Below are 24,728 nucleotides of genomic sequence, written 5' to 3'. Positions count from 1 at the left end.
CCTGAACTGAAAGGAATAAATCAGCTGCAGAACAGCTCCCACTGAATTTGATGGGTTTTCAACCAAGGAATACCATTAGCACTCATTCAGAAGAAAGGACGTTCAAGGGCATACAAAGCATTCAGCAAACTCTGCATTCTTGTCCCTTTGTCACCTTCCATTTGCTTGGGAAGGAGTAAAGGAGTAAAGATAGATCAGCAAAGTGTGTGAAAACAAAATAGACTTTATCTACATGATTCGTCGTAACATGTTAGGAACTGTCTACGATATTAGCCATTTTCTATCAGGTTATATTTTTATCATAGAATTTTAATATTTGATTGTTCTAATGAGATATGACCTTGAAATCATTTCAAGCAATTTTCATATCAGATTAGAGAAAACAAAGGTTAACACACTCAGATGCCAGCATGTAATCTACTAATAGAACATGGAAATTTTTTTCATGTTTTGCTTGTGTATTAATGTTTGTCTTTCCCATTTCAACATTTTCCTGCAATTTTTCATTACTGGACTTGGAGAATTGATGCATTATCACTCACTTTTTGAGTGAAGCAAGAAAACCGGGAATTATCATTGTAGGAGTCAATTTTTTTATCAACATTTATCAAGTAATCAGCTGTCATGAGAAACCATGATGGCTATTGGGGAGGACTGTATGAGAAAACAAAATCAGAAACAATTTAAAAAAAAACTACTGAAACTTACTTAGGATGTAGATCAAGAAAAAATCCTAGAGAAGATATTTTTCTAGTGATACAGTAATTGCCTCAAAGAAGCGGTGAAAGGCCCTTTACATTATACAATCAATGTTAGACTGAAAAAAAAACACTAAAAGGTGCTGTCTAGCTAATAATCCTGTGCTAGGCAGTGAGAGGACCTGGTTGTTTCTATCTTCACTCTCTCAGATGCTATGATTCAAAACTGGTTTGGAAGATGAAAGACTAATGGTATTTAATGGATTGCTGAGTTCTTGTCTGATTGCTACATGGGTTTTTTGCTTTCAGAAATTAAATAATTTAAGAAAAGAAGAGACAGACTGTTATATAGCTTCTGGATTTTTTTTTTTTCCTCTAGTCATATTAATATAAAAGGAGTCAAACAAAGCTCTTTCAGAGCCTGGGCCAGAGAAAAGAATCTCTGATAATGAAAGTGGTGTAAAGGCAATGATGCAGCATGCCTACACTGGTGAAAGCAGTTCTGATGAAGATTTATTCTATATTAACTTTCTTTCTCTGAATATCCCGTTGTAGTTTGTCCTTCCTTGTATTTTTCATAAGCTTCATAGTGCATTTTAAGAAGATTTAAAAAAAAAATTTCAAGGTGTCAGGAAAATCTGAAGAGGATTGGTGAGAAAAGATATCATATATGCTTAATTACCTGGGAAACTCCATATCCCTGTTTCATAATCCTCTCAGGACCCTTTCTCACCAAGAAGGCACATTTTCTGGAGTTAACAAAGGACCTGACGTACCAGGGAGGGTATTCTGGCAATATCTGGAATAGGGAGAGGAAAAAGAGGGAATGATTAGAGAAATACAGGCTTGTTACGCTATGATACACACTAATACGTAAAAGGTCATATTTCAGGTTTTGCCTTGGGCTTGTGCCATCTCTGTGTCTCCTGCCTGTGAAAAGGGCAGACTGAAAACAGTAGTTCCTGAATTTATTACCGCAATGAGCAATTCATTTAGACTGAAAGAGTACTAATTGCAGCAAGCCTTGGAACCCATCATTCTTGGTTTTTTTGTTTTTTTGTTTTTTTTTTAAATGAATAAAGTCAATCATTTCTCCTCTGCCATCTGTTCTTTCTCGGACTTCCTTCCTCGCAATTCCAGCAGATGTCATTTTGATCTCAGCAGCATTTTTGGCATCTTCTGGTCTGTGCCCTCATCTCTCTGGCCAGCCTAGCTATGTTTTCTTCCTTGACCTTGGTCAGGTAAATGGACAACTCTATTAGTTTTATAGCGTCCTGGATTGTTAGGTGACTTCTGCATTTTTTTTTTCTACATGCCACAAACTTGCTGTCGTTGCTTTTGGCCCTTTTCCATGGGAGATCCTGAGATCCTGGTGTTTCCTGCTAGGCCTGTTCAGCTGAACAGCATTGGCTTCACAAGGTACTTGGTCACACACAGCATGTTGGAGCCATGAGCTGCAGATATGGCAAGGCTTCTTCCTTGCTGGACGTTGTTAACAGTGTCTAGAAGTTTGCCTCAGGTCAGGGCATTTGCAGAAAACTTCTAAACCAAACTAGAAATGGGGTAGAACAGATTATCGGAGAAGAAAGTGCTGCTGGCAAAATAGCCACTCCTGCTGCACACCTGCTGTGCTGTTCGTGAAGGTAAGTGGCCTCCAGCAAGCGGGTCTCCCTGTAGAGCCCTTTACCAGCTGCTACAGGAGCTGAACCTTACACCAACAGCTTTGTTACAGAAAAGCTTTCCATACACACCAGCAGAACGGCAGGTGTAGGGTAAAATTCTAGCAATTACTCTGTTTTTATGTCATGCTGTAGATAATAAAATATTGAAGGTGATAATGCTTGGAATGAGTGTCCCTGTTGGTGTGGCTGTGTCTATAGCATGCTGCAACCATGCCCGTTGACGTTACGCGTTAACATTACCATACTTCATTTTTAACATCCATTAAACGGACGTAATAGCACAGTACCCCCTGCAGAGGTGTGTTTTGAGGCTTAACTAGTTATTATGCACTTGCAAAGTGCTTTGAGATCAAAAAGCTGAGATCTGCCATGAAAGTGCAAAGTATTACCCTCATGCAGCAGTCAGAGAGCACGGTCTCAGAGAAGCTATAAATCTGTTGCCCATGTGATCCAGGATGGGTCTGTCGGCTGAAGGAAGGCCATGAATGTTTAAACATTTATTTAAATATTAAACCACAGATCTTCAGAACCCATACTTACATCCCAACGGTGTCCTAAGTGAATTCTAGGCATGTACTAACGTGAATCCAGACTTGTGCAGCTGAGGAAATTCACTTTTCCTAGCTCGCTGGAAACTTGGATGGCAATCAGGGAGAATCCTGTTCTCATTTTTTTCATTTCTGTTCCTCTCCAGAAGAACAGAAACAAATCCTCTTCTATGAAATAAAAACATTCTTAGATGTTCTGGAAACAATATTAACTTCTTACAATTGCGTTGCAATATTTGTGGCCACGTGGTGTGGACTAATCCTTGTTTCCCTGAGGACCTGTCGAAGTCAGGGCACTCCTATTTCTTCCATGTGATACCATGCATCAGACTATAAATTAATTGTAGTGCTGGTCCACGTGTCAGATTTCTGTAGGTATTTTGATTCATGTGAGCTTGCCCTGGTGGGACAGATGTTTTTCAGTCACTTAGGCCACTGGTGCTCCAAAAATTAGCAAAAAAGAGATTGAATAAGGGATCTTGGGAGAACCCCTCCTGGATTTCCCAGTGGCCATGAAAGAAATAAACAGGAGAGGGGCAGGAATCCTTTTGCAATACTCTTAGTACTGGGTTTGCACCTGACATCTCCCTGCTTGACTGCAGGCACAGTAATCCCGGCTGCTGTGGCTGTAGAAGTATGAAGAAAAGGAGAAATGAAAGGGTTAAACAAAATGAAAGTGGATTTATAATTTCTGATATTGGCCTCTTGTACTGCTACAGTCACATATCATACGAATTGTCAGCAAGATGGTAGCTGATAACACAAAAGGCTCAGAAGTGTGAGTTTTGAATTAAAAATGTATTTTCAACTACAATTCACAGCTTCTCCACAACGACAAATGCTTCTTGCCATGTGAACCCTGAGAACACTGCAGTGGCCACAGAAGATAGAGGGTTTTTTGTGACTGTTTAAAATCCTGGGTTGTGTATTATGGAGCAACACATAAATATGAATTTTAATGGGGCTGCCAAACCAAAATGTCAGTTGGTATAAAAAGACTGTGAAATGAAGGTGTCAGTATACTGAGTTATTGGGTAGGATCTGGACCATTATCCCATTACTAACTGTAGATGGGACCAAAGGGCCACAACTAGTTAAATTTGCTTGGTAATTCACACGTAAAGACTTTATTTTCTATTTGCTTCTTGCCTTTGTTCCAAGTCCAAGGCTGCTGGACTTCTCCCCAAGCACTACATGTGTCCTCCAGACCCTCTTTTGGGTCTTATTTCTTCTTATTCCTACAGACTGGAGTCACAGCCTCCTCTTCTGGTGGGCAATTAACAACAGTTATAAGTGTCCCCATGTGAAAGACTCTCCTGGGTTATCCTCAGCCCAGCAGAGACGCCTATGAATTGTTTTAGCTCAATGCATCTTGGAGACATCCTTGTTCATGGGCAGAAGTTGTATGATGTCGTGTGGTGCTTTACATCTTCTTGTTGATCTCAAACTTGCCATTTCCTTTCCTCGCTTATAAGCATGACTAGATTCCCATCAAGTTTGCCAGAATGCAGTGATTTTCCAAACCAGTGGGACAAAAGGACATCATGGACTGTCTGAACCTGCAGAGGAGACATCAGCTGCCAACATGTAGTTTATCAGCTTGGCAAATTCCGGTTCTCCATGTTGATTAATTCTTAAGTCCAGTCCAGTCAAACTTTGATAACAAACATGCATCTCTTCAATACACTCCTTATCAAGTGAAAAGTTTTTATCCATTGTAGACATATAAGTAACCTTGTTCAAGTGACGTATTACACAAATTTGGAAATGTACTTATTTCCATACATAAATAAATAAAATTTTAAAAAGGTATATTTTTTAATGTTGTTTTTTATCCAGACTAGTCCATTTAAATACCATTACTCGTTCACAGAATCACACAGCTAGGTAAAACTAAGTGATTTATAAAATAACATTTGTTGTGTTCTATTTCTCTGCTCCCTGATTTCTAGTCATTCTAGTACGTTACCAGAATGTTACCAAGAATGTGACCAAGAACACAGGGCGTCAGTAAACATTTATTTGCAGCCATGAGGCACAGAAGTCTACTTTTTAATGAAAGATGAGATTCACATGCAATTTTCTGACATAGATAGTTGTTATTTTAAGCAAAACACCATATACTGTGAAAAGTATGATGAAATTGCAAGAATTGGTACACTGGAGAAAAAAATCAGCAGGAAATCACCACTTCATAGAATTTTTCTGTATATTTAAGTTATGTATTGCTAGTGTCAGCTTTTGGGTTCTGCTTTCAAAAGCGTTATTCCTGTTCATGGATAAAGTACAATTGCACATAACACTAAAACAGCTCCTTGTGGATATTGGCCATGGGATTAATATTTTATCTGGAAAGTAAGAAATGCATTTTGTTACTATCGTGCTTGGAAACATGCCTAAGGAGCAGACATATGTCAAAGAAGCAGGCACATTTAAAAGGAAGAAGACTCCATTAGGTGATGGGACTAAATAATTTTTATCAATTAGGATTCCTTAAGGAAAGGAGCCAGCAGTCTTCATTAATAATATTAGTAGCGGTTGGAATCACACCATCTGTCTGGAGATATGGTTAATATTTTTGAGGAGAAATGTCAACTGTTCAAAGAACAATTTTGAGAGTAAGGAAAAGAAGAAAAAGCAAAGATGTGTCTTGGTACCATCTGTATTTTCTGCAGCAACAAGGGTTTCAGACCTCTGCTTCTTAAACTGTTTTTTAGAGTGAAACTTTATTTTCCAGTACTTTTGTGTTTATTATATTACACCTCACTGTATGTTCTGTTCTGTTATACTACATTATGTTATGTTGTGTTACTCTGCTATTTGATCAGTGTGATTAGTTGTATACTGGACTTACTTTAACTAAGAGAAATCATGTTTTGATGTAAATGGATATACTTTCTGTCAAGCTCTGAGAAATGGTGCTTGGAACCATACCCTATGCTTCTGCAGCACAGAAAGTGTTATGATTTCAAGTGTACCTTCTGGCTCGAGTTGTCACAAAACTATCACTGAATATTTGCTGGCATCTCGCCCAAGGAGAGTGTGGGAATAATGAGTACATCTTGTTTATTGAATAGGATTACACAAAGTTAAATGGATACTTTGAATTTCTAGGCTGCTACTCTGTGAAGCTATGGCTTCTCCGGCACTATGCTTCAGATGTAAATTTAATTATTATCTAGGTTTCAGAGATGTGGATGGGACAACTTGCCTGTGCTGTTTGAAGAATGGATCTTACAGAGATTTTTTAAAATCCTAGTAAATACATTGAGATCTCAAAGATGTATATGCATCTCTTTTTTCTGTCCTGTCTACTCTAGTATTAAACTGGGACTTGTCTACTGCTCTTATCAGTGAAGTCTGAGAATTCACGAGTTCTTCATGTCTGTTTTACTGGAGTGATCATGTATTGCCCGCTGAATCCTGTCTAGATGGAGCAGCTATTGAATAAACTCAACGGGTTAACTGTAGCTCTTACTGCTGGTTTCATCATTCTTCTGTAACTCATTCCAAATTCCTCCGAAAGTTATCAGTAAATCAACTTTTATACCCGCTTGCAATTCTCAGCTAGAAGGACCCTCTAATTTTAGTTCCCTAGCTAACATCCTTAGACATAATCACTTCTTGTGTCTTCCATATTTATTCTGAGAATTTTTTGGAGGGTTTTTTTGGCACATGCCGAAACTCATATGACACATTTTTTCATGTAGAAAATTTTTCTGTGGTGGAAAAGGGAAATTAGAGTGCCATGATTTTGAGCTCTGAAGTAAACCAGACAGTAGGCATTAGATTATTAGAAGAGATTTTGAAATAAAGAATAAAAGTATTGAGATATTAGTAAATGGAAGGTGAACTGAAATGGCAATGTGATTTCCCTAAAACTAGTCTTTTGCCAAACTAACTGGATACCTTTAGAAGTTTTAGTTAAACTAAGGAGAAAGCTATTCTATAGATATATATAGATAGATATGGATAGAGAAAATCTGCCTGACTTCAGTAAGACATCGGATATGCTGCTATAATGGAAATTCTCAGTTAAACCAGCAAAATGGGGGTTAGTTGAAAAAGTGTGACATGAAAATGGAACTGAAAGAAAAGGCAGCCAATGTCTGTGCTGAAAGGAGAAGCATCAGACAGGAGGGCAATGAGAACCAGCTTCCCTACTGCACTAGTATTTAGTCCAGTCTTCATCAGTAGCGACTTAGTCATTAGTTACCTTGTCAGCTTCACAGAAAAAGTAGTACTGTACTAATGGAAATTTGCAAATGCTCAAAACTGGGAGTAACAGTAGAAGGTTGGAGTACAACAAGTGGAGTGATTAATCTTGATAATTGGAATAATATGAACTAGATACAATTTAAGGTAGATAGTGCAGAGACTTTAATTTAGGGACTAATAACATTTTTTTTTTTTTAACTATTACCTTATTTTCCTGAAAAATCTGAAGATATTGGTCATTAGATGAGTTGAAGCCATCAGGGTTGATATAGCCATTGGAAAAGCATAAGTGAGGTATTTCTACCAGGGATGGCCCATCTGCCACACTTTCTGATTGCTCTTACATGGGAAGGATGAAATCAAACCAGAAGAGAGCCAGAGGCTGTGGAGGAAGATAAGAGAGCAAATAGGCTGTCCTGAAAGAAGGGAAGAAAACAACTCCACTTATTATTGCCTCCGATTATGTGATGGAGGTGGACATCAGGGAAGGAAAAAAGCTATTTATGTATGGAAAAAGATAGGCCTGGTGAAGAAATAAATAGTCAAAAATTGCTACGTATAAACAGGAAATCAGCAGAAGGTTGTGAAGCATCAGGGGAATGAACTTCTGGAACTCTAAGTTATCAAAAAAAAAGCATTTATTAAAATAATCTCATGATGTGATAGCTTCTGACAGTAGAGAAAGGGACTTGTAGGTAAACAGAATAACTGACAGTAGATCTCTGTCAGTCATCCATTCTACACTCATTTTCCCCTACTTATGTCCTTGTCTTCCTTTCCCCCAACTTTTACATCTTTTGTGATTTGGTGACTTGCAACTTCCCATGGCCCAGGAAGAGAATGCAACTTTCAGGCAGACTGAATTACCCTAGGATACACCAGCACATGCACCTCAGCTGTTGTCTCTGATTTTCCTTTCAGAAAACTTATCTTCAAAAACAGTGGTGACAATGAAGAAAGAAATCAGGGTCTTGTCGAGTCTGTGTTGTGTAGTATCAATAAATTACACAAATTCATAAAATATTTGTCCTTTATGGCCATTTATTGAACTTTAAATTTATATTTTACAGTTCTGCTTAGACATGGATAGCTTGAGTGGCCAAAGTTTGGGTTAATATTATTTTTTTACCTTTGAAACAGTACACTGCACTTATAACTACACCATCCAGAAATCTTCCCCATTTGGGTACAAACTGCTCTGGCGAGTAGTGCTAACTCCTACTCTGGATCAGACAGAAAAAATCAGGGTTGATTTAAAATCATCACTGTAATTTTGTACCTCAGCCCCTCTCACTCAAAACCTGGCTGTGTCTCTCCATGAAACAATATCAGCATTTTGCTGATATTTTATTATTACAAAACTGTGACTAGGAGCTCAGCTGGCCAACGTGCTCTCTCAGCCTCAGCAACCTTTGGTTCTTGAGCATATTCTTCAGATTGTCTTTCCTACTTTAATCTCCAGGGTAGCTGTTTTGCCTTTTGCTTGGAAGGTTATTTCTTTTCCTGGTTCTGTTTCTGCGCTGATTTGCTTCATTTTTCAGCAGTACAAACCCATTATTGTCAACTAAGCTGTGTTGGGGAAGAGACTGGGAAGTTTGCCATGGCGTTTTAATCCTTGCTAGATACCTCTTTAAGGGCAGATACCAGGGCTCAGATAAATTCAGGGTTGATGTAAATAAGCTCCCTTAAGGAATAAACAAGGAAAAGTGATGCTGTACAAAGGGGACAAAGTACCCTGATGTCCACAAGATGTTCTGTCTGGGTGAGCTGAACTGACATTTCTTTCATTTCCATGACCTTCTTGTGAACTCCAGAATTAAAAAAACTTTGAAAAAAGAAGCAGTTTGAAAGAAGAAATAAGCATAAAAATGTAAACCCAAAATTATTTTAGGACTACAAGAAAATGAAAACTCAAACGTTTCCCTCACTGCTTTTTGTGTTGACCAGCTGTGTTTTGATTTCTTGGTTTTGAATATTCCTGTACCCATCAGAAGGATTGTCTGTGTGATTTTAGTCGTCAGTAAAGCCTACTCAGATTATTTATACCATAATGTTCCATTGGAAAATGTTGATTTTCAGAGATGAAGGTCTGTAAATGCACACATTTTGAGGAAATTTTTGACCCTCACACAACTACAGAAACCAGTCTGGATTTAGTTTTCTGGGGCAACCCTAGTGCATAGTTAAGATATACTGACTTTAGCAGTGTCTACAGCTCTTCATTGTTGTTGTAATTTTGGATCCTTGAGTCTAAGAATGCAGAGTTTTTATGAGATACATGACTTTTTTTATGGAGGACTTTAAAGTTCTGCCTTATAGTCAAAGACTCCTCTGCCACTTGTCTCTGGTTCATGAAACTGATTCATAAAAACTTGTTGTGAAGCAGTTTAGGGGATCAGCTAGAGTTAGGCACTGCTGTAGCCCTCAGACATCAGGTCAACCTGCAGGCAGTGCCACCCTAGAGCTGTGGATCTAATGAGCACTTACAGATATCCCACTGAGAGACAAGAGTCTCCAAGATCAGTGAAAATACTTGTTTAGAAACATAGCCCAGTGGAATTTTTGAAAAGAAACTTTGGAATTTCCTTTTCTGTCAAGGCAGAGCTTTTAAAAAGGTTGCTTGGTTTTGTGTTGTTTTGTTTTGTTTTTCCTTTTTGATGACATACACTCTGTCAAATCAGATCCCTGAAATTATGAAGAGCTTATCCAGCTTCATAGCAGAGGCTCAGCAACCAAAGCAACACACAACTTGGTGCAAAATGATTTACTAATTTGCTAGATTTCTCTGCAGTGTACTACATCACACAAAACCGATGCTCTCAAAGAGCAGCATTTTTTTATTTGTCACAGTAAAAAAATGTAATGAAAAATATTCTAGCATGAGATCCCATTCAGCAAAATCAGGTGAGAGAAAGACAGAAAGTTAATGAAGATGCTGTGTTAAAAACAGAGCAAAGCAGCAAGCATGCGTTGATGTTTCCTTTTCATGAGAGGGAGAGAGCCTGTGGCAGTGCAATAAGCAAGAGAGGCTTTCCATCCGTTCACAGACATGCAGTGAAGAAATTAATTTCCTTTGCAGTTTATTAGGGCTCAGGCTGTGTGAGACTGGAAGTCTGGAAGATTTCCTGTGCATTGTTTGTATATAAATTCAGAATTCTAGTGGTTGCTTCCCGAATGGCATGTTGGCTTCGTGTCACCAGCCTAATAGATATATCAGGACTTATCCTCTGTACCCATTAGACATGCATAAATTGACAGTAGCTGCAAATGTTTCTTACAGCAAGTTTCTGTGAAGTGAATTTTCATCGGCTGGCTTTGTCATTTTTACCTGACTGCTATGAATTCTAATAATAATAGAATATTAAGAATAATAATTCAGAATATTTAACTTCATTGGCTCTTTTCAGTCCTTTAATATGAGGTAAGTTTTACTTAAACTAGTCTGTGTGCTTGTGTGCACTAGATATTGTTTATTGGCAGCTATATCTAATTCTAGTGTTTCACTGACTTTATGCAAACATCCTTCTATTAAACTAGCCTGATGCCAGAATCGGGCCCTTTCTCGTTTCGCTAAGCAAGTTTTTTGAGCGACAATTCATTTAAGCCTGTCAGACAAAGCACTTGTGACAAGGAACTTCTGAACTTACAGCCCGTCTGCAGACACCCTGGAAATGGTTATGCAGAAGTAAATGCAGGTCTGATTCATCCTCATGCCAATACACTAATTAGAAGCATTTTCAGGCCAAGGAGCTTTAGTTCAGACCTCAGAGTGGAGATGACTTCAGTAGAGAAGGTGGGTGTAGCGACCTTATGCTGCAAGGTGGATTATTTCAGTCACACCATCACTGTTAGTTCTTCGTGATGGTTATTGCAGCTTTTTGATGCTGTGAAGCACGGAGCTCTCCCAAAACCCTGGTAGTGCACTGCATGCCTGATCCTGACGTGGCTCTCCTTGCCACTTGCCTCTGCAATATCGATTTTGTAAGTATGAAACAGGTGTTTCCCAGAATGTTTTCTGTGTGCGCTGGGGAGGCTTCTGGCATTTTGCCTTGTCTGTAGGTATCTGCGCTCAGGGTTGTGCCTAGGCACACTTAGCTTTGCGTCTCGTATATTTCAGTACACGCGTTCCATTTCTGAGCTATTTAGTCTTAATTCAATGCTAAGGCTCTGTGTGCCGTGCAGAGGAGGGGGAGCACTGTGATACAGCTGCTTCCTGGTAAACGTGGGGTCCGTAACTCAGAGGCGATAAAGCCTGAAGCAGTTATAATGCCCTGAAGCATCATGAATGAACTGTGGAGATAAATGAATTCCACACTGTCATTTTCCATATTAGTAGGTAACCTTTCTGTCAGACATCATTAGCAGTACTAAGTCAGTGCTGTCTAGAGGCTTCCTTTAAAATAAATACAGTAATTGTACTGAGCCCCCAGCTAATGTCACATCCACCCCTAGGTTTAAGGAACTTAACCTACTTTTACAGGTGCTCTTCTCTAATTTGCAAGTACTCAGAGGTCTTTAGAAATATGAAAGCTAAAATAATATTTTGTGGAAGCAAATAATCTGTAAGTGCCACGAGTGTAGTTATTTTGCATAATCATGAGACCAATCATATAAAAATAGTTACACAAATACAGAAAGTCCAAATAATACATGAAGAGCATGGCCAGCTCCACATCACAGTTGTTAATCAGGGTGCTGGACTTTAAAGACTTGAGATCGAATGCATGCTATTTAGGCTTTGGCCAGGGCTCATATCCCTACATCTGACCTTCAATAAATTAAATATCTTGTGCAAGCAACGTGGCCTCAGTGGTGTGGGAGAGACATCTCCAGACTGTGGCTCCTCTCATCTCCAGTTAGATTTCCAGAAAGCACTCAGAAATAATTGTCCTCCCTTGTTGTGAGGGTGAGCTCAAATGACCAGAACAAATTGGATACCTGACTTTAAGATGGTGCAGGTTAGGAATTGGTTAGAACTGGTTCATCTAGAGTCACACAATCCACGAAAGCTAGAAGGGACTTTGGACGTTACCTGCTCCAACCCCCATGCAAGGCAGGGCCAGCTTAGGTCTGCCCTGAGTTGTTTTTTTAAATATCTCTGCATCCTGACTGTGGCCTCCTGTTGTAAGATTTCAGGCTGTTTGAGGAGAGAGTTCAGAGGTGCTGACTTTCCTTCCCATCTCTAACAGTTAAACTTTGAATTGACATTTTCAGGTAGCAGGTAAGATTACACAGTCTCTGAAAATGCAACAGTTAATGTAAAATTGGATAAACTTTGTGATAAAATAACAAGATTCAACAACTGAGTGACTTCTGCAGGTGATGTTAGGTGCAACAGTCATCACTTCACTCTGCGGAACGTAGAATGTCTTGGTGGGTTTTGTCTGAGCTGCAAGGAGGCTCCTTCCTGACCTGGCATAACCCTGAGCCCACGAGCAAAGTGTACCAGTACTGAGCCGAGCTTATCTGTTCAAAGGCAGCAGGGAGCTGGAGCAGCTGCCCAGCTCCTGTGGCGATGGCGTAGGATCGGAGGTTGCACTGCCAAAGAGCCTGGTCCCAAGGTGCCTCTCTGTCTGCCAAAGTCTGCATCAGTACCTGTGGTGAGACGCCTTCCTGGGCTGGGCTGTCTGTGCCGATCCGCTCGAGGTGTGAGCACAGCGAGATCCCATCTGCCTGCGGAAAGATGGCTCAGGCACTCGCTGTGCGCCCTTTCCACAGCCTCCTTGGTCAACGTTTGTGACTCTCTGCTGACCTCTTTGCAGGTTTTCTCATCCTTCTGATAAAGTGAGGATGAGGCAGAGGATTGCAGTGCCAGTCTTACCAGCACACGCACAGAGCAAGGCCAGTCTGGCATTTAACTTTTATTGTACGTCAAGGATCGTGTTAGTTCCTATGCCACTGTATTTACCCTCAAATTTACATAAAGTGTGTTACCTTTGAAAAAACTTTTGTTTGTCCCCCTGTCCTCAGAGGGATTTTGTAGGAATTTTTCTTGGTTACATTTGATTTTATTGAAACACATTCTCTTAATTGTGACCTTGTAACATTATTATTCAAGCCATATTTACTCTATAACTGATTGCCATAGCTGTGCACTGCTCTGTGAGTCTGTGTAGCACCAGCAGTCTACAGCGTCTGGTGTTAATAAAAATAGTGAATAGTTTTGGAACAAGAACTAGTCCATGGGGGATCTCATTAGGAAGGTCCATCTTTGATGTCTCCTTAGCGATTGATCTCAAAATATGGAAGATGAGTCAGATTTTAATATAAACAGGGTGAGCAGTGAGCTCCCTCATTTCAGTTAGTGCCTGTTTAAAAAATCCCCAAACATCACGCAACACAGTCTTGGATAAATTCTTGCATATCATAGGATATACTATAGCAAAACTCTTTTATTGACTAGATATGTGATCATGCAAAAAATAAATCAAGAATTTTGTAACTTCCACCTTTAATGAAAGCATTCTTATGATTGTATTGTCTCTAATTCTAGACTTTAATTCTCTAGTTGCTTCCTAGATTAGCTGTTTTCTTCAAGTTTCTTCACAACTTCTGTGAAACTTTATGTAATTAACCAATCTATGAATTTCCAGTTCAATTCAAATCAAGTTTTACACTCTGTGTTGTAGACCTCCTTTGGAAATCCTCTGCCATTCATCAAAATGAATGATTTATGATTCAGAGATATCCTTGTATAGTTCAGCTAGGATTCTAGGATTTTAGTTATCCAGGCCTGCTTATTGGAAATACTTACCTTTAGCCGTTGCCTTTCAGGTTTCTTTCCTTCTCTCTCTCTCTCTCTCTCTCTCTCTTACAAATTATAGACTTTGTATTGTTGCTTGTTCTTGGCTCTGTTCTAGGTGTAGAAATAAATTTCCATGGACAAATTTCTCCCTCTTTGATGTTTACTGTTAAAATTATACCATCTCTAATATTCCATAATAACATTAGAATTAAATCTCTGATCAATACAGAACAAAGCACTGCACACAGTATCACTGGGCAGAAATACTTTTTTTAAGAAATAAAGACTGCTAGAGCTATCAGACATCTTATTTTTCCTGTCTCCTCATCCTCTGGCTTTGTGACTTTTAAGAAATATGAGATATTAGAAGAATTTAGAAGGGGTTACAGATATAATCTAAATTCCTTGATTTTTATTTAACTTCACTTGCTAATCAAGATCGATTATGTCATGAAATAGGTATCTAGTTTGGAGATCCTGAACTCTTGCTTTGAAATCATCAGAACAAATTCACATCAGAGAAGGAGGAAGGCGGAGTGTGTCCACACTATACAAATTTTGTAACTGGCAGCCTCTTGAAAAAGTAAAGATAAACAAGGGCTCAGGCTCTGACCACAGTGGGTGCCTACCCCAGCATAAGAGCAGACATAAATTCAAGAAATTGAAACTGAGCTAAGGAAAATAACTTAGATTACTCCTTTTCAGGTGTATTGGTCACTCAGGATTAAAGGGATTAAACAAACTAAAATGTGTTAATCATTAAGACTGACAGAGAGCTGAGTAGAATTGTAGTATTTTCATAATTTTTTTTGAAGCCTAAATGTACACAGTAAAAAAGATCACTTTATCATAATAATAATGTAAATGCATTCTGTGAGAACTGGAAAGAGTATCTTTCATGACATAACTGCTAAGAAGATTTTATGCTGCTCTGCATATTTACTATTTCTCCATGAGGCATTTCCAGATCTTTTGTTATTTGTGTAGATGACATTAAATTAGACACGTGCTCATAATTTCACTTGTGCTGGTAGTTGCACAACCATTCTTTTAACTACCATTATTGAGCTCTTTGAGCAATAATTTACAGTTTGTACAGGTCATTAGTACTCTGTCAGTTATGCACAAATTGTATGTAAAGTAGGTAACAGATACGGTGGTATGTAGTATAGAGAGCAGGAAGGATCAGCCTGAGCCTGAGCTGATAAAACTCTGAGGAACCTTAAGGTGGAAGTGTCCAAACTGCAAGGCACCAGTCCACATGTATGCTGAACTCACGTTAATCCAATAAATAACAAGTTTTACTTAAGCTAGAAATGAAGTAATTGTGTGTTATTAACAGTATTTTAAGAGATGCAGCTCTGCTGTGGTGTGGCTATTGCAAGAGCCTTATAACACAGCTGTGCTTTGAGAGAGGAATCAATGTTGGAAAATAAGCCAGTGCAGCTTGTTGTATCCTCAGCCCTCTGACCCTGGCATGAGGAAACTCACAAACGGCAAGAGTGCAAACCCTTTCTTCAGGAATCACTGAGACACCGGTTTGATTTATAGGATTTTTTTTCCCCTTCAATACCTGAGATATTTTGGACAGCTGAAGGCAAAACCCCCAAATCCTGCACTGCTTGTTATCATTTCCCAAAAGAAGCGCTATCAGAAAACCAATGTACCAAAACATATCTTTGGTACATTGATTCAAAGTACAAAACATCAGCCTCACAAAGTCTGACACAATTACTTTAAAAAAGTGTTTGTTGGGATCACTATAACATTAAAAGCTCTTCAAACTACCATTTTCTTGTCATTTTCTAAAACCACTTTTTTGCCTTAAATAGATCAAGAATGATAAAAAGACATACAAATGTCAAAAAGTCATCAGGCCGTACTTTGAACTTTGTGCTGTTTCAAACACATACCTTTGTCCATTTCTGTTGCCACTCTTTGATAACAAAATTGTTTTCTTGCTCTTATGGACATCCTTTAGCCAAAGCCCCCTTTGCAGTGCACATTGTCAGTCATGTACTTCCCAGATACTCTGCAAAGACAGATATTTACATTTCTTAAAACATGAGGTGTTAAAAAGAAGAAAAGGATAGTGCAATCAAGTATTTCTTAATCCAGTTTCCAAAGAAAAAATAATTTTGACAGGCTCTGAGAGGTATTTCACTGGGTTCCCTCTGCCCAACTTTCTGATAATGTTATACAGTCAGCAGGAAGCTCATTTGATGAAGATAAGTAATCTTCCCTGGATTAGTTTTTCTCTTTCAAGTTTTACAGTGTCAGAAGACATTCATCTCATGATAACAACTTCTTGAATATGGGGGGGGAAAAAAAAAAAGGTTAGTGACATAAATATAAAAACTCCAACCGAAATGACAATCTGCTCTCATCCCAAATGAAATTAAACAAGTTTTGAATTGGAGCTGGACCAGCTGCAGAGCAAATAAAGTCCCTTTGTCATGTTTTGAATCAATTAATATATTCAGAGAAGAGCTAGTGAGTTGTGTTTGGCCAAATTTTCTCCTACAGAAGTGCTTGTTTAAACACACATAATTTAAAACAGAGTGCTGAGGATGTAAAATTTCACATGCTATTTTGTTTTATGTGCCACAGTGCAATGACCCATGTAGAAAATGAGGCAATTACTGACTATTACTACGGTTAAAAGATTTCTCTTTTTTTAATGAAAGGGTGAGCAAAGGCACGTGCAAACACTGTGAACAGCATGGTCTCCCTAATGTAGAATTTTATGGTCTCCAATGGCCAGGAGGACCAGACCACAGATCTCTCCCACAGGCAGCTTCTCACAAACATAACTTACGTAAAAAAACAGCTCATTTGGGGAGAGTGGGACAAGAGGGGGTAAGAAAAAGACAAGTTACACGCGGTTTCTTCTTTGTGCTGCAGTGCTTCTTCCATCACACTGACAACTCCTGGCGATCAGAAAGCATTCAAACTCAAACCAGTAACTAGTCTACATCATTAGGGAGATATTTAACATGTCTGCTGTGTTTTGATAGCGCTTACAGAATCACAGAATCAACTAGGTTGGAAAGGACCTTGAAGATCATCTAGTTCAACTATTAAAAGGGATATGGTGTTAGGTGAATGGTTGGACTAGATGATCTTCAAGGTCTTTTCCAACCTTGACGATTCTGTGATTCTGTGATAGACAGTCTGGTGAAGGAAAAAGAATACTTATTTAACAGGGCAGCTAAGGCTGCCCAAGACTACAGTTGAACGGTTTTATGATCACCCCTCAACCATTAGTACTCTGATGAATTACAGAGAAGCTTAGGACCCTTTGGACAAGGTTGACTTTACTTGCTCTTCCATTTGTTGCAAAGCAGTGGGGATTTTGCGGGACACCATGGGTGAAAGCTCATTTAAGGACAATAAATATGAACCAGGAGTAGCAGTCATGCCATCGTTGACATTGGTTGCTTTGGTACCACAGCAACAGAAGGACCTTCCAGAGAAACAGGGAACCCACCAGGCTTCACCGTTCAGAGTCATGCAGGTTAGTCTGGCCAATGCTGCACAGAAAGGAGGAGGCTGTATGGTGACTCAACCACCCAACGGTTTGACTTGAAATCCTTAAACTTTGCCTGGAGAACCTAAATACAGAAAAGGGGACCACTGTTAACAAGATTTTCTAAGGCAGACATACTTTGAACAATATAGGTGTGCCAAGGATATACCCCATATTAAATTACCATTTAGTAAATTTTTCCTTTTTACTGGCAGAGTTTAGCATTGTTTTTATTTGACTTTGCATCCAAAAAGGAGAAAGAAAGTAAAAACACATCAATTTTTTCTTTATATTGCAATATATTTCTTGTCTAAGTTACAAATAAGTTATACCATAGAAAATTATGCTTTGGAAAGGAGTGGTTTGAGGTTGTTTTGATGAGACAAGAAGCATCAGTACAGAGATAATTATAGTCATTCTTTCATTTGATCTGTCTAGAAAACGCCATGGTTTTATCAGACTTCATTCTGTGTTTTCTCCCATGGTAGTAAATGTAAATCTTTCTAGTCAGCTATGTCAGACGGTTGGAATTTTTTTATTTTCTTACTGTTGTGACTGACAGGCCTATTTTTAGGCCATTCTGAAGATGCTTAGAGAGAGTGACAGTGATATCACAAGGAGATATGCGTCAAGTGCGAACATTTCAGTACAAAGATCTGAAAGGTGTTTGCATCCAGGAAAACCAAGTGCCAAGCAAGAACTGAGCTCCCTGGGATCTCTGGGCAGGTCCTGTGCTCAGCAGGCTCTGAAGCTGTTTTCAACCCAGCTCCGATCTTTGTCCTTCGTCCTGGTGACTCCGTCCCCCTTGATTCACTTGGCAGCTCACACCATGTCAAAGGCCACTGATCTTTCCACTCTGATGACAAAAAGACTAGAAACAGATTGTGCTTGGAGAATTGGTCTCTGGGATAACAAGAGTGATAAACTGGAAGACTAAACTCCCGGTATTGTCTAGGGTGTATTGTTAACCAGCTCTCTTCTAAAGCATAATGAAGACACTCCCATGTACACCGAAGTCCCTGGAATACAATCAGCTTTTAACAGATCTTGATCTCTTTTTTCCCCTTTAAATTAGAATGAAATCCATAATTCTTGCAGACTGCTCCTTTTATTATGGAATTTCTTGTAAGGCACGGTTCACTAACAAGCTAAAATCCGTATAGGCTGGTGTTCTGGGAAAATTACTCTAAGAATGCCAGAAATCACCCCACACCCAAAAGAAAAACCCCAAGTGATGAGGAATGCATCAAATGGAAATGCATTTTCAAGTATCACACAGAAATGGGAAAACAGATTGCTTGAGAGAGTGTTAAAAGTATTAACCAATACTTCTAGGGTGTGATTAGGTCACCTGCCTCTCTTATGCAGCTATGCAGCTTCAGCAACACCTACAGTTTCCCAATGGGAATGGCAAGCATCAGATCTTTGATTGCAAATCTGATCGCAAGTCCAGTGGCAGTTTAATTTTTGCTGAAGTATTACAACACCCAGTGAGTGTAAAAACTTTCCAGATCCTCAATATTAGGTTAAAAATTAACTTAACCTGTCTAATAGCTCATATATTACCTTAAATGGAAGTAGTTGGCTGGCATGGAATCATTAGCTATCAAAAGAAAGCTCTGCTTTGGCAGCAGAGTCTCTGACATGATATTCCTGTGCTTTTCTTTCTTATTTCTTTCTTTTTTTCCCTCACCACAGAATATATGAAACTGGTTAGTTTCTTTTTTGAGTTCTGGAATAAGAAGCTATGGGCATTTTGCTAAAAGATTCCTAGAAAAAAAATACATTTTGGCTTCCAATTTTTTTACAGGTTTTTGTCTCCTGTACATCAGAAATTCACACTCTGTACCCGAAGATATGCTATGACAGTATCAATCCAAATCACCCGTGAAGTCCATAAGAACTTCTTCCTTTGACCTCACAGCTGGAATGAAGGCATAAAACTCTGCCTTTGTTCCAGTCACTGGGTGACAAATTTAAGTGAGACTCCAAATTCCTAACTGAAAAAAATATTATGCAGCAGAACTATTACATTATGGCAATGGTAGTCTGCATGAAGAAACAGAGTTAATACCCTATTCACCTGCTTGTCTCTCTTAATTTTAGATACCGATGCTGTCACTGCAAAACCCCCAAGTCTACAAGTGTACGTATGCTTAGAGTACTGTCATGATATAGGGAAGTGTTTCTGTCCCTCGAAACACTGTGTTTTCAGATGCTGTCTACATGAAAAAAATTGAGCAGCATCTCTTTTGCAGAACAACAATTTAATAGTCATTACAGGGGAACTTTCTATTTGGGATTAAACTTTGTTTTGGGGTAATGGTTTCATTTAAAATTCACAATAATTATTCCAGAATATGATAATTTTATTCAAAAATATTATCCATAGAGACGTTTATTTCCAAGCAATCAAAATATTCTGCACTGGAGATAACATGCAGATTCAACTACTAAGGCAAAATCTAGGGACTTGCTCGTAGTCACATGAAATATCTCCTCAGCAAGGGATAGATTAATTTTGAAAAAAGAATTTATCTCTATTTCAAGTATTTCCCCTTGACTGAGCCAAAGAGAATGACTAAGATTATTCTGCAGAGAGTCAAGAGGCTGGCCGTATTTTATGACAAAGATTTCAAGTATGTGATTCATTTTGTTCTCCACATAGTCTCTCCATTCAGAAAAGGAGGTGCATATCTGCTGGTCAGCAGCTATGACGAGGAAAACATTTCTGGGTCTGCAATAAGGTGACCTGTGTATGTTTTCAGCTATGGATGCTATTTACATTAACATATTACATTTTGAAAGTTTTGTACTCTTCTAGGCTTTTTGCCAATTTCACTGGGTGGCTCCCCCCAGCATGCACCCTGTTTGGAGAAGGAATCATAAAGTTAAGAGACTTCACCTTTCCCAGCTCTGGCCAATGTCCTGAATTCATGGATCATCATTGTGGCACTTCTACAATTTATGTAATTTGCCGACTTGCAGCTAAAAATTCAATGAGTATTCTATAGTCAAGAAAAAAAAACACTACAGAGTTCTGTCTCAGTAGATTGAAATTATTGAGTCTTTCTACTGACCTCATCTGATGACAGTTTTTACTCATTATTTATGGAGGTCACGTGATAATTACATATTTTAGACTGACTTTATTAAAATCAATGCCTGTGTACTGAATTAACACCCCACTTCTATTTACTGTCTCCATTTTGTCCACACACGGTTCCCAACTCCTGAAGAAATGTTGTTAAGAAATAAAGGGGGAGCATCCTCTCCACAAATAACTCGGCAAAACCATGTTAGAAATAAATTGTTAACAGTGTTTACATTAGTGCTGGTGATGAACTAAGGAAATACTTTACTCCTTCAAGTAAACCAAAATACCACCCCGTCCTAGAGTATTGCTTAAGTGTAAAACAAAACCATGAGTTAGAACTTGACCTGGGTGCGAAATTAATGAGACAATATTGATCCTATCACCACTACAGTCTTAGAACTATTTTAGTCTTTCTATACCTTTTTTTGAGACTTGAAAACGTTAAACCAGCCAAGTTCTTCACTAAGTCACACACAAAAAATACTTCACTATGGTTTGCAAACAAACTGATGAAATAATGAAATGTAAACCAGAAATGTTACTTTTGGAGAAAAAATCTAAAATATATTTATTTTCTTCTCAGGATTCTACATTCATTTCCCCTTTAGACAACACGTAATATGCAGGGCCAGGGCACATGCAGACAAAACGTGATCAATTGTGGTTATAACTGTTGTGTTAACAACTCTTGCAAATTCATCAAAACTGCGAGCAGAGAAAAGCTATTAATTAATGGACATTATTACCAAACTTAAAAAGTTGTGAGAGTTTTCAAGGAGCCGTCAAAACAGAAGGGAAATGCTGAAGAATTGTACTTAAATTTCTAACAAAAACATTTGTAAAAAATTCTTCAGCAGGTTTTCTTTCCACTTCTCATACTTCCACAGTTAAGTATAGCTGTTTATGGTAAATAAATGGAAATTATTTTCATGCTTTGGAAAATTCATAGAAAGATCAGATTAATTTTAGTGAGAAAAAAGAAGTTTCCTTACTGAGCAGTTTAGTAACTACAAGCTTTAGAAGAAGCCTGAAAAGAGAGTGTATGAGGACAGAAATGATTCCTGACAAATATGAGCCGAAGTCACACATGATATAAAGAAAACAGTTTTTATTAGGCTGGTAGACTTTCCTACTTTCCTTTAAAATTACACAGAAATTGCTCTTCAGACTTAGTCCATCTTATTTTATACTTCTAGAGGAGTCCTTTAGAGAGATTTTAGCTTAAGCTAAGAAAAAAAAAATAAAAATAAAAAATAGTCCATCTGTGACTTCTAACAAGATCACATATACTCCATCATTTAGCTACCAAGTTATAGAGATTATTTTGTGAGGATGTTCCACAGGGCATTGTGAGACAATATCAAATAAAAGAAGAAAGACAGCAGGAATGACTTGGTTTTTCCAAACCTGTTATCTCAAGAATGAAGCCTATTAGGTACTAAATCTGCGGATCTGGAGTCTGAAGGTTTCTGTGCTGGAGTAAATCTGTAGTAATACATTTCAGTGAAATTATAGCAGTTCAAAGCTAACGTGGGAGGAAAAAAAATTAGATCTGCTGCACGAAAGTGACATATCACATTTGTATTTGCATATATATGTTTATAAACTTCAGTCTTGGATATCAGGCACACATTTGCGTATGTAGGTATTGTTTTCTCTTTGCGAAAGTTGTAAATACATAAGACTGATCTGTAAAATATAAAGGTTTGTAAAATATTCATAAATTTATAGATACACGTGTATGTACAGCCGATATTTAACGTATAGCTGTAGGCACATGTTTTTGTTTGCTGATGTGATACACCTATTACATGCTGTTGGTAAGTAATATTGAAATGACAGACGTTATGTTCATAGAAATTATATACAGGCATTTGTGGACATATGTACATGATGGTATAGCTGTCTTCCCTTGCCTTTTTGTAACTGCTGGAGAGAGCCACACAGGTTCTTAACAGCTGAGGTACAGCTTCATAACCTGTATTATTTTAAATAGTATCTTTACCTTACTATATGGTGTATTGAATGGAGGACTGCTGTCGGATTTCAAACAGCTGTCTCTACGTTTTGTCCTCAGCTTGTAGGCTTTGATTGATAAACTTAAGCGTATAAAATAAACAGCAAATGAGATGAAATGTGTCGTTCCAGTGCACTCACAGTCGCTCAGCTGTGCATTTCTAATGGCTTTGCATGCTGGTAAACTGTCATTTAGTTGCAGTAGTTTACAAGTGACTCAGCCAAAGATGCCTGCGCCCTGAAGGCTGTCAGTTTCTACATCAGTGGGCTCTAAAAGTCTATAAAGTAATTCTATAGTCTATTCTTCAGTCTATAAAGTAATTCTCCAGGGAGCAACAGAGGGTCAAGCTCAGCTTTCACAAATAATGGTAGAAAAACCTGCCCAGGGCCCATGCTATACAACTGAGACAGACAAAAATGCAAAGATTATTCCTATTACTAAGATAATAATCTAAAATGAAAATTCAGCTCACTGCAGAACTACAAAAGATATAATTCTGCAGTCTCGTTCTGATGCTTGCTGTTAAAGAGACCAAACTTAACAGGCGTTTGTGCTAACGTTACTTTACACTTAATGGAGAGCAGAAGTCCTTAATCTGGGACTAAATGGCATTTCCACACATTTTAAAGTCCCTTTACAGGCCTTACAGGTATGAAGAGTGGTTTAAGGAAGCCTTAATACAAATGATCATTTGTCTCAGTACATTTCCAGGAAAGTTTGACTGTCTCATGGCTGTATTGATCTGTAAAAAGAAAATCAGTCTGCAAGTGCGTTGTATTAAATATACAAAGTTAGCTACAGAGAAGACTACAAACTTTCATTCTTCCTTATAAAGTTTTTCCTTGCACAAAGTGTGTTCTTATACAAATATTGATCCAGTTCAGAGCACAGAAAGCTTGCACAAAATGTGTGAGGGAGTAGGAGCATTTTTTCCAAGAGTTTTATGTTCTGCTGTAGATTATTTCAGTATTTTCTCATCAATTTTACATGTTATTGTTTATCTGAGCACACTAGACACCCATGGACTGGTGACTTGTTAATCTCCCTCTGAAAGCTAAATTACCCAGGAGGAGGAGAAGTACTGCTGGGAGTACTTTGTTTAGAGCATCAGGAACTATTGAGGGAAATCACAGAGGTGATTTAGTAAAGGAAAGAAAAAAAAGAATTTCCAATGTTTCTTTGAAAAACAAGGGCCTCTAACCCATTAAGAATTTTTTGATGAGTGTTTAGGGCCCCTAACCCATTAAGAATTTTTCGATGAGTGTTTGTCTATGCAGTGCATCCTCAAGTAGGTCTCTGGAAAATCCTGGCTTTCAGTTTTCAGCATATTCTTAAAGTGGTTTGTGGCCAAAAAAGAGCTGAAGAAATTATTATTTCGGTAGCAGTATAGTATTAATGGGTCTCTTCAGCTGCAACAGACCAACAGTCCTTGTCCTTCACACTGCCTCTCATCAGGGAACCTGATGTTTGCATCCAGGGACAGTCAAGCTGGTGCCAGCTGAGCTAGGAGGGGATGCACTCCCACTGATATAATTTCTCAGAGAAGATGCTTTACACCTCTACACTGAGTTCTTCAATAGCCTCCAGAAGAAAAGGGATTTTTTTTTTTTCACACTGTGGAAAGTCCCGGCTTCGTATCAGCCCCCTTCATCCATACACAGGTATAAAGAGAAGTGCGATGCAGGATGTGAGCCTTCCCAGTAATGCTGTTCCCTAAATTCCTTTCTGTGCCTTGTGAAAACCTGCAGACATTCACGTATGTCTCCTCGAGGTTTATGCAGCTTTCAGAGAAGTGTGCAGCTTAATGAATCACACACAGCTCCTTACAGAGCCTGTCTCCAGATGAAACTGAGGGGTTTAGTTTAATCAACAAAAAGGCATTGGCTCATCACTAAGGAGACTGAGAGAAGATTATCTCATGGTGTGAGGGACCTGGAGAGTTTCCCAGCTGCTGGGGACAGCTGCATGCTCCACAGCATGCTGACTGATGGAGCTGTATGGAAGCTCCCTTTTTAAAATTTTTTGCTCTGTTTGGGTGGGATTTAGGGGTTGGTGTAGGCTGCTGAGCAGACCAACACCCATGCATGACCTGGACCCCCAGCCTGGTGTAGGGAGCATGTCTGACACCGTCTCCTTGTAGTGAGAAGATGACAGGTTTTCTTTTTTTGTCTTGTCCTCTCTTTGGATCAGCTGA

At 38.6% G+C, this 24,728-nt stretch overlaps 1 long non-coding RNA gene across 1 annotated transcript in view; it reads right to left on the bottom strand.

Moving 5' to 3' along the window:
• Positions 1-24,728, bottom strand: part of LOC141973842 (uncharacterized) — a 73,338-nt gene that overhangs the window by 5,681 nt on the left and 42,929 nt on the right. The window contains exons 3-5 of the long non-coding RNA XR_012635606.1: positions 17,382-17,505; positions 15,805-15,923; positions 1,381-1,497 (exon numbers count right to left, since the gene is read on the bottom strand). This is a non-coding gene — a long non-coding RNA (uncharacterized LOC141973842). The remainder of the gene's footprint in view (positions 1-1,380; positions 1,498-15,804; positions 15,924-17,381; positions 17,506-24,728) is intronic.

The sequence above is a fragment of the Athene noctua genome, chromosome Z (genome assembly GCF_965140245.1).
Source record: "Athene noctua chromosome Z, bAthNoc1.hap1.1, whole genome shotgun sequence".
Taxonomy (NCBI): Eukaryota; Metazoa; Chordata; class Aves; order Strigiformes; family Strigidae; genus Athene; species Athene noctua.
Note: the sequence above shows the minus strand (reverse complement) of the source record. Positions and strands in the feature narration are given on the sequence as shown.